Raw genomic sequence first — 13,176 nt, 5'->3', positions numbered from 1 at the left:
AGAGGTTCACTGGTGTCCTCAGGCTACCATAACCAGGTACCATGACTGGGGGGCTTAAACAATAGAAGTTTGCTTTCTCCCAGCTCTGAAGGATGGAGTCCAAGATCAAGGTGTTGCCAGGAGTGGTTTCTTCTGGAAACTTCTCTCCTTGACTTGCAGATGGCCACCTTCTCTCCATGTCCTCGCATGGTCTTTCCCCCGTGTGCAGGTGCTTCTGGGTCTCTTCCTCTTCTTACCAGTCCTACTGAGTTGGGTTTCCACCCTTATGACCAAATTTAACCCTCACCCCCTTAACGGCCCTATCTCTGATACAATCACATTGGAGGTTAGGGGTTCAACCTGTGAATTTGGGGTTGGGGGAGGGGGGCAGGGAGATGCAATTCAGCACATAACAGGGGATAAGGGGAGAAAACAGAGACGTGATTTCCAGAGACAGGGACCTTGCACCCCACTGCCTGGCCTGAGGCCCATATTGAGGAAGACCTCAGCCCTATTTGGGAGGAAATACAGCAGGAGAGACTGAAGTCTGTCCTCCACATGGAGCTCCAGGAAAGAGGCAGGACGGAGACCGGATGCTCACGAGAGACGGCCATTCATCGATCCAGAGAAATACCACTTCAGATGGCTGCTGGGCAATTTTTTGCCCCTATCCCCAAGCATTGGGGAAGCAAGAGGATTTCTGAGGACTCAAGAGTGAAGAAGTAGAGGTGAGTTTTCACATCCAAAAAGGCCATGAAGCTTAAAGCAGCAGAGGCTTAGCAGTGCCTAGCTCAGAAGCAGCGTCTAGAGATGACTTGAAGATCAGATGCCCCTTTCCAGGCTCTGGCATCCCCCAAACTCAGAACAACCCCCCAAAAAGTAGAAAGCAAAATTGGATCGACCCATACTAAGTTCCTGTCCCTCAGGCACAATGGTGGCTCAAGACAGAAGTCACATTGTTATTTAAAAACAAAGGAGAGGCTGGTGATGGTTCTGGCTTCCATGAGTGGACGGAGGTCCAAGCCCACACTAGTGGATTAGGTGCAGGATGGAGATGGCCCTCCATGCCCTGCCGAGGGAGGTGCACATTAGCTGGTGGCCGATGGAAAACCGTGCAGGGCAGGGCCATCATTCATGACCTAAGCACAGGCCCTTCCTCGAGAGAAGGAGAAGATTGGCTACATACTGGGAGAAAATACTTGCAAATCACATATCCCCTAACGAAGGACTTGTATCCAGAGTGTATCAAGACATCTCAAATCTCAACAGCGGGAAGCCAGACGATCCAATTTAGAAACGGGCAAAAGATATCAGCGGGTACGTCACCGGTGAGGGCATAAGGATGACAAACAAGCATAGGAAGAGACATTCAGCATCATTCGTCAGGAGGGGGTGTGGAATAGAGATGAGATAACACTACACATCTGTTTGGTTGGCTAAAATAAAAGGAAAAAAAAAAAACCCTGACCATGCCAAGCTGATGGGCATGCAGAGAAATGGGAACTCCCATACATTGCTGGTGGGAATCCAAATGGTGTGACTCCCCTGGAAAACAGCCTAGCATCTATAACGTTAATTGTGCATTTACACTATGACCCAAAAGGCCCATTCCTGCAGAAAGGAAAACTTACGTTAACCAAAAAACCAACCAAACAAACAAACAAAACAAAACAAAACAAAAAACTAGAAACGAGTGTTTCTAGCAGCTCTAGTAGAAACTGTCAAACACGGAAACAACTCAGACGGCCTTCGCAGGTGGATGGGTGAACAACTGGACCCATCGGACCAAAGCGATCCTCCTTGGCCCTAACAGGGACAAAGCGGTACAAGCAACAGCCCCAGTGAATGCTGAAGTCATGACGCAGAAGGAAAGAAGCCAGTCCCAGAGGTTTCCACGGTGCACGATTGCATTTACCTGCCATTGTTGGGGAAGACAAAACTGCAGAGACAAGCAAGGTATCAGCGACTGCGAGCAGAAAGAGAGGCGCAACCCGGGGGGAAGCCTGCGGGAACACCTTGGGTTCTTTATCCTGATTACGGTGGTGCTTACCCGAATCCCTCCATGTGTTAAAAGTCATAAACATGGGGCGCCTGGGTGGCTCAGTGGGTTAAAGCCTCTGCCTTCGGCTCAGGTCATGATCCCAGGGTCCTGGGATCAAGCCCCGCATCGGGCTCTCGGCTCAGCAGGGAGCCTGCTTCTCCCTCTCTCTCTGCCTGCCTCTCTGCCTACTTGTAATCTGTGTCTGCCAAATAAATAAATAAAATCTTTAAGAAAAAAAAAGTCATAAACGTGTATGCCCGCCAGAAGAAAAGAGCCAGTCTTATCATGGAATCCTGTAGTGCAGGTATCCCTGGGAAGGGTTTAGCCTTCTGTGTCAGCCCAGCTGTGCTCAAGGAAAGTGTTCTGAGTCAGAAAAAAAAAATAATTAAGTGGTTCCCCGCCTGGAAATCCTCTGCTCTCTCTCTCAGATTTGGAGTAGGGATCGGTACTGCGCACGCGCCCTGGGGTGGTGGAGCTTTTTGGTGGCAACAGCATGCAGAGGACTGAGGGGGACCAGGACAAAGGTAGGCATGGCCAGACAGCAGCCAAGGTGAAGGTACACAAAGGACCGGCCGACTCAGGAGCCCCTCTCTCCAAATAGCCTAGAGCGAGGGGACCCCTGAAAGAGGAGGGCAAGGACCAGACTCTCCCATTGCCTGGGTATGGTTATCCGTTGACAGTTGTCTACACCTATCTACCTGTCTGTCTCTCCTACTGGACTGTCAGGACCCTGAGGGCAGGGCCGGAATCTTACACACCTTTGAGCCACCAATATGCCTAGCCTGGCACATAGCAGCTAGTTAAAGATGTTTGTTGAATTTAAAAGGAAAGAAGGAAGGAAGGGAGGGAGGAAGAGAGGGAGAGAGGGAGCGGAGATGGGAAGGAAGGAGAGAAGGAAGGAAGGGAGGAAAGGAAGGAAGGAGATAAAGGAACAAACACATCTGATTCTTCCTGTGGCGATGAGGTCAGAAGAGGGAGCCAGCTAAGACAGGGAGCCCCTTGGGCAGGCTGTTATACACGCCCCTGTCAGACTTGGTCAAGTTCCCATCCCAATCCCCCAAGGCACAGGAAGGTACCACTATTTTAGCAGAGAAACCAGGATGCAGTATAAATATTAACAGAAGTATTGCTTAAACATATCAGATATCATTTCTTTAGGATCCTCCCCAGCTCCAAAATTCCGTAATAATGGCATTACAAATGGAATACTTGGTTGGATAACGTACTATAAGATTTTGACTGGATTCGTGGTGTTCACAGCAGAATGCTGGAGAATTCACAGAAGAAGGACCTGAAACATGGATGCTGTCCCACGGTCTGTTCCCTCTGTCTCCCAATCCATGCCACGGTCACCAACTTTGCCTCCTGAATCAGGATCCTCTCCAGCATGACCTTCTCTGCTGACAACTGCCCCACCCCAAGTCCTCCACCAGAACCTACATCCCCTCCATCATTCTTATCTCTGACTCCTGTACTGTATGCGCTTCAAGACTCATCTTAGCCATCTTCCCCTTCAAGAAGCCTCTCCCCCCGTCTCAGTTACCACCCCAGGCCAGTCTGTGCTAAGATGAGCTCCCGATGTGTTCTCAAAGCACAGCACAGACTTTCCTGCATCGAAGGGTTTCTCCTTCTGGATCGGAACTGTTGGCCGAGTTGCCTGTCTTTTGCACAGTTCACCGAGGCAGTCTTTTTATTTGCAGTGCCCAGCCTGAAATATGTCTGGCATCTAAGAGACACACGGTAAGTATTTGATGACGTGATGAATACATGAATCTTCTAAATTATTCAAGAGCCAGCAAGCCTGAACCCTCTGACATGCTGCGATGGTGATGACTATTTTTGTGAAGTCGCTTTTATCAGCAAACGTTGGGAAGCCGACTTCTCCAGCTTCAGGTCCTGGGTTAAACGCAGACCACTGACAGATTGCCAGGGACCAAGTAGAGCCAAGAAGTCCTTGAACTTCGGACAGCGACACTACCTACACTCGCCACTAGATGGCAGCCGCACCCAAGGAGCAGGTGGCTCTGGCCTCTGACCACGCCCCCGCCCCAGGTCTGGCCCCCCCGCGGTAGATGACCACTGGCCTTGGAGCCACTGGGACTGGACCTCCTGGAGGCTCTTGATGCCACTGATCCATCCCTCTGAAGATTTGTCTTCCTCCCTGGCTCCACTCCCACTGGCTTCAGGTCCCCACCCCCACAGCTCCTACCCTACATTATAAAATTCCCACTGCGGAGGGCGAACCGGATTTCCTGCACAGGACCTGGCCGGGCTGCCGCGTTAATAGGTACAGACAAAGAAAAGGGCAGTAGTGTCTCCTTGGGTGTCTCCTCTCCACGTCCTCCAGGAAATAAGGACGTCTTGAGAACTGTCAGACAGGAGGAAATAGATAGGTAGACACAAGGCAAAAGCGTGTGAGAAGAGACAAGAAGAAAGCAAGAAGCTGAGAGGGGAGTGGCTGGAGGAGGAGACGTAGTCTCAGCCCCAAGCTCTGTGCGGGCGCCTGACCTGGCAGGAGTGACCAGGAGACAGCTTTACATAACTGAGTCGCTCAAGAGGACAGAGGGGCCAGACCAGGAGAGACTCAGGGCCATCGAGTCCCATCTTCTTGGCCATGGTGCCCTTGATGGGAAAGGAGACAAAGACTGGCCAGGGAGTTGGGGCCGGTGGAAGGGAGTGGCTCTTCCCGGGGCTGCCTGATTTTGAGTAGTTGTTTTGCATGATTTTCCCGGAAAGCAAAGGCCTCTCGACCATCTTAGAAGGAGCCAAGGGTCCTGTGGAGTACGGGGGGCGGGAGGGGACCCTCACCCGGTATCTATATCACCCCACAGGCAAGGTCTGGGTCAGAAACATCACTGTGGTACAAACTTATTCTCCAAGAGTGTTGGTGTATTTTTTTTTTCTTTTTTTGGTTGTTGGGTTTTCTTAAGATAGGAAGCAGCCATGAATGGTTCTTAAGATCAGGCAAAAAGACACTGAAGCAAAGAGCGTGAAAGATGGGTGTCAACACAGACACCCCTTCACTAGACTTGTAGCCCCGCAGCCCATCGTGGGACCCCTGCCTGCTTGCCTCCCTTGCTGGCACCAGCCCCAGGAGTGGCTCCCATGGAGTGGCTCCACAGAGATGGGCAGAAGGAACATTCCAGAAGAGGACAGCCCGTGTGCAGAGGCACAGAGGCTCCAAATGCCTTTATCAGGGTAGCCAGCTCTTCCTGCTTGGCTTGGCACTGGCCTGGTTGAGCCCCAGGAGTCCTGCGCTGTGTCCCAGAGACCCCTCTGTTCCGGGCAGACCTGGGTGGTCGGTCACCCCATTAGTCATATCCTGGAACACGGGACTGGCAGGCAAGGGGGAGCAGAGATGAACTGCAGCGGCTGGGAGCTCCAGGACGGAGGTCAGAGGGCTAAGGGCCGTCCCCCAGGCAACGCTGGACTTTCATTCTGCCCCTTCTGCAGCCCAAATCTCTCAGTAGCCCTTCCTCCCGGGGTGGCTGGAGTCAGCTGCCCAGGGACCGTGCTGGCTTCCCACGCCTCCTCTTCTGTCCCACGAGGGCTGAGCCTGAACACAGCGCAGCTTCAACCCCAGACATTTTCCCCTGGACCCAATCTCCCCATCTGCTTATATGCTAACCTATGTACATTGCTTCTATGTGTACCTACATACACACATGCGTGTACATATATGTGTATCCTACACACGCATACACTCTGTATATCACAGAGCTACCTTCATTAAGTCCTTGCTGTGTCTGTTTGCTTATTCAACTCCCACACAAACTTTCCAAGGTCCTAATGATCACGTCCACTCGCCAAGTGGAGAAGTCAAGGCTCGGAGAAGTCCTTTGTGCAAAGCCAAGTACCAGGATAGCAGCACGCCTCACAGAGCTATGTCAGAGGGCTCCACAGGGCAGTCAGTGGATTATGACACAGGCCAAGAACATGGACTAGCACTGAAGTGGACAAAGTCTTCCGCAAGAGCCAGTCTCCCCCACAGCCATGCGGACGTCACCTGCCACCTGCCACACCCCAGGCCTGCACAGCAAGCATGGGAGCCTGAACAGAGGGGAAAACAAGACTGATTTGATTACGTGCATGGCAGGGTAATTCACTCCAGGGTTTCTTCCCGGATTGGAGAGCACGGACACAGAGGCGGTGACGGCAGAGCAGAACATCCTGGAAAGCCTCCCGCCGGGGTTCCCGTGGACACCGTCCCCCGTCCCCCCGAGCAGAGAGTGCGCGCCGTTCCTGGCCACCCCTCCTGCCATCTCTCCCAATAGATTCTCCAGACTCTGCAGTCTGGGAAGTTCCCGTTCGTTTGTGGGTTCAGAGATCACGCTGACAGAGATGGAAGATTCCCTCGCCTGCTTTGGTCTTCCACATCCCTGGGAGAGTTTCCCTGATAGACCATGGAGGAAGCCCCCCCGCTCCGTGGACTGGGACCAGTGGCAAGGACTCTCCCCCACCCCGTGGCCAGTCTGGCTGGCAGGGTTTCAGGCAGTTTTGTTGGCTTCCGGGTACCCCTTGGGGCACCCTGGGGACAGACAACCCAACGCCTTACAAGCAGCTTGCGAGAGAGGTAGAGACCCTTCCCCACTGGATGGCCCATTCCAGTGGGCCATCATTCCATTCTCATTACAGTCACACGCAAAGCCACAGGGGCATAACAGGGGAAGCCAGGCAGGGCAAGGGTGAACATCTGCCCCCTGTCCAGAGACACCTGGGCCTGGGGTGGGGCAGGACCCCGCTGTGCTCCTGCCCTTTTGTCACCCGAAATGCCCACCCACAGGCTCCGGAAAGTTCCCAGAGGCACCCCCACCATCTCAGAACAGAGGATGTTAAGTAAGCCTCCACCTGCCCTCTCCATCACCCAGAAGGACCACGGCTCCTGGATCTCATTGTCATGGCCTGTGCTGGACAGAGCCTGCAGAGCCTCTGGGAAAGCCAGCCTTTGGCCGTCCATCACCACCACCATCACTCACTCCACCAACCCACAAAGCCCAGCTTGCCTGATATCTGAGCCGGGGCCAGGAGAATCAGCCCTGCCAAGACACCAGCCTAATGCAGGTCTCCACTCAAACTCGATGACAGACTGCAGAGAAGCCTCATTAATTTTTCACAAGGTTTATCCAACAGTGGCAGAGCCGAGCTGAGACAAAGCCACATCACGAGAGTGCCTGTGCCAGCAGCCCGCAAAGGGTTAACCCATTAGCCCATATCCTGGTGAGCTCATCCCCACTGGAGCCCGCTCAGTGGCTGGGATCAGAGGCACATCAGCTCCTCGATGGGGCCAGGGAGGCTTTCTCTGGCTGGGATGCAGAACTTGAACAGAAACTCGTTGCTGGGTTCCGCCTCCCATGCAAGTCGCGTGTGATCCCCAGGTTCACCATCCTCTCCCCTGGGACACTGAGGACAGTAAGTAAGGAGGGGATCGGTCCCCTCTGCCCTCCCACTTCCCTGGAGAAACGGGCTGATTTTTAACTTTGCTTCGCGGCGTGCTGAGTCTCTGAACTGGAATTGGAACGCAAATATGCCGGACCGAGCCTCGGGATGGGGAGAACCGGCCACCAGCAGGCTGGAGGGCACTGCCCGGGGAGAACGGTGACAGCCCAGTGGCAGGAGAGGAGGGGGCTGCCCTGCTGAGGGCCCAGGGGAGGGGAAGCTGTGTGCAGACGGGGGCTTCAGCCCTAAGTGTAGAGCATCTAGACTTCACCCTTGGCCCCTGGGAGGGGCGGGGAGGGCCGGGCAGGGACCTCAGTCTCAAACCTGGACAGAGGCAGGAACAAAAAGCCTAGACAGCAAAGCACCAGGCAGCCCTCCCGTTCCCGGTGTTCCATGGGCGGCAGCAGGGGTGGGGGTGGGGGTGGGGGTGGGGACTCACACTCAGTATGTCCTCCTGGGAATCCCAGATCAGACCTCAGCGTCTGCTGCTCCCGGTAGCGTGCGGGCGTGGCAGGCGCGGAGGGCAGGTGCCAGGGAAACAAGGGACAGCGGGCTGGCTGGGGCAGGCTTCATCTCAGCAAGGGGAAACGAGGCAGGCACAGAGCGCGCGGACCAAAACACGTAGGGCAGAACCAATCGTCTGTGGAAAAGCAGGCTCCATCACCTGAGCTGGGCAGGGTCTGGGTGCTGGCTGGGTGACGGGAAGAGGGGGGTGAGTGGCACGGTCTGGGCAGAGCGTGACCTCTGGGGAACTTCCCTTCCTAGAAGTGCCATGAGCCGGTGACAGACGGGGTGGCCGAGTGGCAGTGACAGTGGCAGGGTATTCAGAAACGCTCTGGCCTCCGCTTTATCAGCTCAGGCACCAGGCCCCACTCACGTTATCAGAGGAATGGGGTCACCCACTGCATGTCTTGTTCAAGGGAGGGCAGTGTCTGGAACCGGCGGCCGTGTGGGGCGGTGAGGGGGCAACTCCAGGGGAGAGAGAGAGAGAGAGAGAGAGAGCAAGACCTTCCAGGACTCGGGAATGTCATAAAAAACCCGTGCACGCGGGTCTTTCTCAGAAATAACCCATCGTGTTATTCCCGATGCTTGTATTGCCATCCCACCCTCCCCGATGCTCCCAGGGGACGACCTGGCTCGCTGGGCCCAGCCTCCAGCAAGGCAGTGTGAGCCCCCTCCCCTTCCCGAGCTCTGACTTGGGTCCCTTGCAATTCCCAGAATAGCCCAGCTCCTATCAGGGAGGAGACACTTGGGAACCAACAGATAACCCCAGGCCCCAGCACGGAGGGGTCTCTTATGGGGCTTGCTGGAGAGCGCAGAGGCTGCCTGCCCAGCTTAAACAGAAATTGAATCTCTCATAACAACAAATATTTTTGGTGTATGTCCTGTGTATGCAGTCGTTGGCACATTCTTGCACCAAAAAAAAAAAAAAGCATTTGTTGCAATTTACCTGGGCACCCTGTCATTTTACGTCATTACATCTCGAACCTGCTAATAGTGACCAAGTTTTGGCACATTCAGAGGAGAATGCCACCAGCAAAGGCCCATAGGAGCGCCGACGTGAAGATGAGCAGGAAGGGGGTGGGGGGAGGGCAGGGAAGACAGCACCAGGGAGAGGCGGGTGCCACGCCTGAGAGAGCACCGCGCTGTGTATAACAGGCCAGGGTTTGGGGCCAGGCAGCTCTGGACCTCAGTTTCCTTATCTGTAAAATGGGAGTGAGGACAACGGGGCGCCCCTCCTAGAGCCACCAGCAGGAAGAGGGGTGCTCTAGGCGAAGAAAGTGGCCCTAAGTGGTGTATTTCAGACACTGGAGAGGAAGTGTTTGGTCTTTATCGTCTTGGACCCTCACTGCCGCCCAGCACCTTGCATAATCCACACGCACGGGGCCCCAAACCATTTCTACGCTGGGGGACGAATATGTGATCGCGTGAGAAAATGCCCAGGTCGTCCAGCAGCTTCTCTCCCCTGGCATCTGTTGTTGCCTCATTTGTTGGAGACGCCTCATTTGTTGGAGACGCCACTGAGCAAGCCACGACGGGCAGGGAGGGAGGAAACACGCGCCCCCTGAGCTCCTCTGCAGAGCAGGAGACTGGCTTTCTTATATCCTGGGCGCGGAGGCCGGCGCACAGGAGTGGTTTGGAAAGTGGGGCCGTGCTGGTGAACACTGTTTGCTGAGCACTGCGTAGCCCCCCTGGGGGGGAATGCAAGGTCAGGAGCCAAGCACTGAAATGACACACGTAGGCAGTGTCTCCAAATAAGGGCGCGAAGGCAAACACGGGGTGGGTGAGTGGATCAGCACTAACAAGATTAAGGGACGGTCCTGGGGGTCCGTCCCTTCTGGAGGGGATCATTCGTGCCACCAGACCCAGTCTTTGCTCAGTCCAGCCCCACCCCCCATCCCCGGCTTGCGGGACGTCTGTGTTTTCCTTCACGGGGCGGGAGGTTTCCAGAGACGAGGTGGACAAGGTGAAATTCCTGTCTCTCTCCATCTCTCACCTGCATTTCCTGTCCCAATCCGTTTCTCCAAGAAGCACCTTCTCTTCCTTCCCAAATTTCCTCCTCATCGGAATCAGCTCCACGGTCTTTCCCGGGTGACTCCCTCACTTTGCAGATCTCCCTGTGACAACACGTCCACCCTGTCCTGGGGTCACTTCACCCGGGCCCGCACCTCTGATTTTCCAGGTAACGTGTTTCCTGCCCACGCCCCGACGACGGATCCCCGTGTTCCACTAGCGACATCCTGCCTTTCTGGTGGGAGCTGTCTTTCCACCAGCTCTCCACCCATCCCACCGATCATTAGGATTTTTCCAGTCACTTTCCTGTGGCATATAGTTTGCACACAGGGAAATGCACAAGTCTTAGCGGGCTGTATGGACAGACAGACAACCCCACTCCCATGTAACCCACAGCAAAAATACCACGGATGGAACACTTCCATCCACCCCGGAGAAAGCCCTTAGTTCCGTCCCATAATTCCCTTCCCTACAAAACTGTTTTGAGTTCTGTCGCCTTAGATTACTTCTTAGAAGTTTCTAGAAGGCCCTATAAATGGAAATATACAATAATGTTACTCTTTGATACATTCACCTGGTATGTCTGGGAGACATCCAGGCTGTGTGTCCGTGAGAACCTTGTTCCCTTACGTCGTTCAGTCCTTTTCATGGCTTTAGTATTCTGTTGTGTGAATCTACGATCTGTCGTTGGGTGAGTTTCTGGCCTGGGCTGTTGTCGGGAGAGCTGCTAGATGCATATTCTTAAATAAGCCACTTGTGGACACAGGCTTTCGTGTCTCCTGGACAAATAAGTAGCTGGAAGGGCAACTCCGGGGGTGAACGGTGGGCACGTGTTTAATTTTGTGAGAAACTACCAAGCCTGTTCCCAAAGTGTTTGTGCCATTTTATATTCTGCCAGTAGCGTACAGGTCACCATTTGTCTTGTGAGATTTTTTTTTTGAAGATTTTATTTATTTATTTAAGAGAAAGAGAGCACGAGTGTGGTAGGAGGGGCAGAAGGAGGAGAAGCGGACGCCCCACTGAGCAGGTAGCCCGACGCGTGACGCGATCCCAGGACCCTGGGATCATGACCTGAGCCGAAGGCAGACGCTTCACCGACTGACCACCCAGGTGCCCTGTTTTGTGAGATTTGTAAACGTTGCGCATTCTAGTGGGCGTCCAACTACGTCTCCTTGTGGTCTCGATTTGCATCTCGCTGTTGAGTATCCCTGTCAAGCATCTCGTCCGTGCATTCATCTTCCTTTGGGATGGTCTGTATAAACCTCTTGCGCATTTTAAAAATTAGGCTGGCGAATGGTTTTTACCCATCAGATGTAGTTCTTCGTGTGTTCCAGATACAAATCCTTTGATAAATACATATTTTGCAAAATCTTTTCTCCTAGCCTGTAGTTTGCCTGTTCATCTCTTCTGAGGAGACTTTAATGAGCAGGAGTTTCCAATGAAGACGAAATCTTACTTAATTGCTTTTGTTTTCACGTTGGCTTACTGCCTACTCTGTCCTGAGGAAGTTCGCCTGCCTGTGGGTCACAACGGTATTCCTCTCTGTTTCCTCCTAAAATCGTCCTCGTTCTCGCTTTTATGTCCAGGTTATGCCTGTGATTCGTCTAAATTAATTCTTGGGTGGATGCCGTGAGGCGGTGGTCAGGTTTCATTTTTTTCCAGTAGAACATCAGTCGCCCCATCGACACCTGTCGAAAGGACTTCCCCATGGAATTGCTTTGTCAAAAGGCAGCTGTCCTCAGTCACTGTCTGGATTTCTAGCCTGGTTTCGGAAGACAGTGGTCTGATTTCCTAAAAGTCAGACTTATATATAGCAGGCTGGCTTCCTGGGCTGGTTCCTGCAGACTGGGGTGTGTGTGTGTGTGTGTGTGTGTGTGTGTGTGTGTGTGTGCGTGTCCGAGTTCTGTTTTTTTTTAAGTAGTCTCCACTCCCCACATGGGGTTCGAACCTTCAACCTGGAGTTCATCAGCCACTAGCTGAGCCCGCCAGGTGCCCCTCAGAGTTCTGCCTTTAGACATGGTCTGGCCATTGTCTGTATATTCCATTTCCCATTATTATAAGCATTTGCAGACGTACATAAAAGTAGAGATCGTAATCACAGGGAACGTCCGTGTTTCCACCACCCGGATTTACTGTCACTGATCATCTTGTCAACCTGCCTCTGGCCGGAGTCTGAGGTTTTCATATGAATCACGGCATCACGGCATTTCTTCCCTGTATGTTGTTTCAAGCCTTAGCTCCGTGTCTTGAAGACATTTTCTTTGGTGTCTCCAGGATCGTTATCATTCCAAATACAAATTTTAAATTCTTGGTGTCATCTAATCCCCAATCCAAATTCTGACTTCCTTAAAATTATCCCCAGATGTCTTTGTCCAGTCGGTCTGTTCTAGTCAGAATCCAGAAAAAGGGACCGTGTTGTGTTTAGTTAGACCTTTCAATTACCTTTGTTTAAACATTTGATTGCCGTTTAACCTCCACACAGAAAAGCAGTCATACGGCGAGTCTCTGGCACGAACGGGACACACCCATGGAAGCAGCTGTAGCAGATCGAGAAACAAAACGTTAGAGCCCCCCAGAAGTGTCCAACGTGTCCCCACCTACACCCCCACCAAAGGCAACCATTCTCCTCATTGAAATAACACAGATTTTGAATTTGATGTAAATGGAATCTCATTTTATGTAAATGGGGGTTTTATGTAAATGGCAGTTTGCCTGGCCACTCATGGTCGGTGTCCTGTTTGGACATCAGTGCCCGTTCAGGCTCAGGGCCGTCCCCCTTTCCTTCTCGTGGCTGTGGGGTCCCAGACCAAGGCGCCATCTTGGCGTGAGCCTGCGGCCTGCCCAACCCCAGCTGTGAGCTACAGTCTATGTCCACTAAGTCCGCCTCCGGACACTCCAAACGTGGCCTCTGGGGGAGAGGGACCCATCACTCTCTTCTCAAATGAATGCCCTGAGGGCTGAGCCCATATTCAAATCTTGGGGAGTCCAGGAGGCCCGACCTCTGGCTTTCCTTCCTTCCTTCCGCCGTCTCCCCCACAGGCCCAGCCTCCGGGCCTCAGTACCTGTCCACCACTGAGGTGTCCCAGACGTTAAAGAGAGGCAGGTGTGTTCGGTTTCGCTGTAACAAATTCCCACAGACGCAGTCACTGAAGACAAAGAAGTTTATTATCTTATGGTTTGGGAGGGCAGAGTCCAAAAATCGAGGA

Source organism: Enhydra lutris, unplaced genomic scaffold, assembly GCF_002288905.1.
Source record: "Enhydra lutris kenyoni isolate GAN:26980312 unplaced genomic scaffold, ASM228890v2 scaffoldscaffold82, whole genome shotgun sequence".
In the NCBI taxonomy this organism is placed as follows: domain Eukaryota; kingdom Metazoa; phylum Chordata; class Mammalia; order Carnivora; family Mustelidae; genus Enhydra; species Enhydra lutris.
This window is presented reverse-complemented; position numbering follows the sequence as displayed.